At 36.4% G+C, this 4,709-nt stretch overlaps 1 non-coding gene across 1 annotated transcript; it reads right to left on the bottom strand.

Annotated features, from left to right (window-relative positions):
- Positions 1 to 938: 938 nt before the first annotated feature.
- TRNAI-AAU (transfer RNA isoleucine (anticodon AAU)) lies at positions 939 to 1,012 on the bottom strand. The gene has a single exon. It is a non-coding gene; the product is annotated as a tRNA-Ile (tRNA).
- Positions 1,013 to 4,709: the final 3,697 nt, after the last annotated feature.

Below are 4,709 nucleotides of genomic sequence, written 5' to 3'. Positions count from 1 at the left end.
ACAGCCCGAAGGAGCAAAGCTGGGGGAGCTACGAATTCAAATAATTCGATGGTAGAGGAAAGTCAGTCATCACGATTGGAAAAAGAAGATGATCTTTGTATCCTAAGAATTGATAAAGTAAATGCAGAGCCTATTATTCTACTGCTGCCAGTGAATATCTTGATGACTGGTGCGATAAATTTAAATTTAGGCATTATTTATATATGTATTCCAAACCAAAATTTTATTGCAAACAAGGCATGATAGTTCATCTGATAATCCAAATATGACTTAGGCTTGAGATATTCTTTATTCAATTTATCTCTGCATCGCGATCTATCGATTTTTATGAGTATTTGCAATTTTATTATTCAGAATTGACGTCGATTGACCTTGGTTCTCGATTGTAGCTCGTCAGGCGATTCAAACATCTTGTGTAGTTCGACATTACATGAAGCATCTTTAAAATTTGCCATTATTAATTTATCTGTTTATGCTTCATCTTGAGGATAGCGCCTGTTTTTAAGCAATAATTACAATTCTATGCTCATATCAGCCTCTAATGTCGATCGCATCAGGCAATTTTAATTATTGAATCCATGACTTTGGCTGCAATCCGTAAATTTACTCTATGTAAATCTCAGGGTATAAAATAATATCTACGTATTGTACTTTCGAAGTGAGCAGATACTTTGTGGCATCGAGTTTGCCTAAACACTTTCTGATTTAATGTTTATTATTTATTGTGATACTCTTTGTTGAGAGAATTGTATTAGTGTTTTCTGAATTCAAGGGGGCTGCGTAGAACATTATGGATGGGAACTTCTTAGAATGTTAGAATGACCATTTATTTTAACATATCTGATCTGTTAGGATAGTGAGTTAATTAAAATTCGATAGATTGATGCATTGCAAATTCATATATGTTTTATATATAGTATTATTGGATGAGTAAAAAATGGTCACAGAGGGGATCGAACCCTCGACCGTTGCGTTATTAGCACAACGCTCTAACCAACTGAGCTACGCGACCTGCCTAACTCCTCTCAATTGTTCTGCTGTAAATATGCCATATGATCTCCGCCATTTTACAGGTAACATTTACGAGAAATTGTTTGAATATATTCTCTCATTTATCTTTAGGCGGGATATGTTATTAATGCAAGGGAATGAAGATAAAATGAGAGCATTGATTTTTAGAAATTACTCATAAGGCTCGATATTTGGGCACTCATTTCCAACTGAAGGTGATGGATTTTTGTTAAATTATAATATTATCAGTACTGAAAAGATGATCTAGTAATAGATTCAATAAATTTCAATTCAAAGTTCAGGAGTCAAAAAAGCAAAGTAAGCCACATTGCATCAGAGGATGAGCCTACTTAGTACTTACGATAAGGACAATCTTTTTGACAAAAAGGATGAGGCGATTAAAAGGATGCATCTCAAGTACATACTACGAGAAGACTTTTGGCTCAAAGAACTGCACATCCGATTTCATAAGTAGCCCTTAACGTAAAGTGATATCGAACTGATATTTCTGGCATTCGATGATGGCCTCTATGAGACAACTGCTCGAGCAATTTATAAGAGACTAATGAAAGAAGCACTGGGAGAAGAAGACCAAAAGCCATCTTTACGCTAAAATTATGTTATTATTAAAATCTAAAAACTCATTAGCATTTTCCATTCCAAAGTCAACTTCTACGGTGGGCTCAAAAAGATCTACGAAAAGCAGAGAAATTAAAAAAAAATAAGGGAGACTTTTCTCAGATAAATAAAATAATCGTACGATGATCTCGATGTGCTCTATCAAGAGTATATTGTTTGGGAAAAAGATAAGGAAGCATTGCCAGTAGCCGAAAAAATATATCAGCAAGCCATTCAAGCCTGGGAAGAAAAGAAGTCAACAAATGTGAAAAGTCATTGCGAGCTTCTCCAGGAGTTAGAGGATGAAAGCCTATTCGACAGCGCAGCCTATCTCAAAGCAGTGTAGGAATTGCCAACTGAATCATAAAAAATATGGTATCTTCGGAGAGTTTGTCTCGAGCGCCATGAACTAGTGCGCGAATATTTGTAGAAAATCGAATATACTTTTTTCGGAAAGGAAGAATAAGTCCTTGAAATTTATAAAAATGTTCTCAGCCATTCTCCAGAAGCTGAAACTGCTTATTTAAATTACTTGGTTAGGAGATTCAACAAGCATCTGCACGAAAAGGTTGATGAAGACTATAACTCAGCATGGGGAAGCAAAGTATCTTACTTTAGGGAATAAATTAGCACTCTTATCGAATAGAAGCTCACTTCAAGGGCAGAATAGTCAGTAAAGGAGTTTTATTATAATTATTGGGTCGATGTGTAGACTTCTCTCGTGAAGGACAAGGATTCCTTATGCTCGATATTTTAGATCTTTTTAAAATTCAATAAATCTGTCTCCACCTATACGACATATAGTAAATGCCTCACCAGGCTCGGGTTCCATAAAGATGCTAAGCAGATCTTAAAGAGAAGTTGCCAGGCATTTAAGTATGACTTTGAGGCCCTCAGACAATACGAATAGTTCTTGTCCATATATGGGAGCATTGAGGATCTGATCGATTTGAGAAAGCTCAAGAATAAAGAGCTATCCTAAAAAGTAGAAATGTTCAAAAAACTCCCAAGCAGCAACGGGTTCAATTATCTGAAATAGTCTCCAGGCCAAAAGCAGAACTAATTGACCCATAAAACTAACCATGTGCTCGATTTTAAATAAGGCAATGAAAGTAATAGGCCAAATAAAAGTTAGCATTAAAAAATGTTTGAGGGCGATATCTAATTCGAAGAGCTTGAGCTTCTAAACCAACACTCCCCAACTCGCAAAAATATAAAGATCAATTATCCCAATAAAAATCCATTTGATTAAAAGCCACTACGCCAGAAAATTGAATAAAAAGAATAAAATTAACCTTTATAGCCAAATTCTAACACAAATTACAAAGCTGATCAAAGTGATAGTTAAAATTTGAAAGAAGCGAAGAGATCGAGGAAAAATGATAATAATATCATGGAAGAAGAAGGGAACAACTCGCAACCACGAAAGCGGGTTCATACGGATTCAGGCTGCACACTCTTCATTAAAGGTATAAAGCCCGAATGGGACGAAAACGAGTTAAAAAAGATGTTAAAATATCATCCTCAAATTATTGATATCAGGTTTGTCCATAAAAACGAAAAACGGCAAACTTATTGCTATGTCGAAATGCAAAGCGAGGAATTTGTTGATAAATAGTGCTCGGAAAATTAATATCGAGATCAAATATTCATTGCAAAGAGCAAGCCGTCGGACTCGGACACCTAAATGCGAAACTTATTTATCTGTGGGTTGCCTCATTCTGCAACATAAGAAAAGATATTAGAGTTATTTGAAGCTCATTCGAAAAGCATTATTGGACGAGAATAAAAAAAGATGACTAGAAATGCTACGCCTATTTGTAGTTTGCTTCGATTACCAAAAGAAATGAAGTGCTGGCTGAAGTGAAGCATAAAAGACTCACAATCGACAATAAAAGCATCGTCATTAAGGAATCGAATATTCAAAATCGAAAAAGTCTTCAAGTCATCATCTTAAAAAACTTGGCCTTTCAAGCCAAGTAGGCTGATATTCGAGGCTTTTTCAAAGATTTTACCCTCACCGAAGTCTCCATTCCCAAAACTGACTAAGGGAAGGCAAGGGGATTTGCATTTGTGAAGTTCGCTGAGAGCGAGGAATATGAAAAGGCCCTCTTGATGAAGTCAGGCAAGATCAGAGGGAGATAATTTAACATTGAGAAATCATAGAGAGATATTTATCGGCCTCGTCCCAAAGAAGGATCGAAACCTATGTAAGCCGACGCTCCGAAAGAAAACAGCTACTTTAGCGACCTTTTTAAATGATTGTAATATAAATGACTATATTGATAATATATCATTTAATTATGTTTTTTCCTGAAGATTAGCCGGAGGTTAATCGTTCGTACCCTTAAAAAATCGTACCTTCAGCCAATATTACAGGTTTACATATACGAAAACGGGTCCACGGAGAGCAAGCCCAAGGAATTCAAAATCAGCAAAAAGAAGAATTCCTTTAAGGAAATCATGAAATAGTTTAATTACAGTCACCTGAGACTTTTCAATACCGAGGGAGCTGAGTACTTTGAAGATGATCTTGGCTTCGCGAAAAACAAGTCGATATTATACGCATCTAAAGGGGAAGATTTCGATCCAGCTGGATGTTTCGGAGAATATGAAATAGTCAGAAAATTGGGAGAAGGCGGCTTTGGGGAAGTCCTGCTGGGCATTCATCGGCAAAGTGAAGAAAAAGTTGCCATTAAAATTATCAAAACAAACAAAATAGGTAACGCCTCCGACATCGACAGCATCTTTGTTGAGGCTGAGACTCTGAAGGGATTAAAGCACGAGAACATTGTGAAAGTGCACAACTGCCTTACGCTGAAAGACATGAAAGTGGCAATCATTATGGAGTATTTGTAAGGTGGGGAGCTGTTTCAGTTTGTTAAGAATCAGTAAAGGCTGAGCGAAAAGATGTCAAAAGTTTTTATTCGCCAAATTGCCAAGGCGATGCATTATTGCCACATCAATGGGCTCATTCATCGAGATTTGAAATTATAAAACATGCTGCTCGTGAACAGCGATGAATTGAGAATCAAAATCATTGATTTCGGCATTGCCGGGGCTATCAAATCGCTGACCTG

Source organism: Brachycentrus maculatus, unplaced genomic scaffold (assembly GCF_059751285.1).
Source record: "Brachycentrus maculatus isolate JH-2025_06_01 unplaced genomic scaffold, ASM5975128v1 h1tg002322l, whole genome shotgun sequence".
NCBI lineage: Eukaryota > Metazoa > Arthropoda > Insecta > Trichoptera > Brachycentridae > Brachycentrus > Brachycentrus maculatus.
This window is presented reverse-complemented; position numbering and strand designations above follow the sequence as displayed.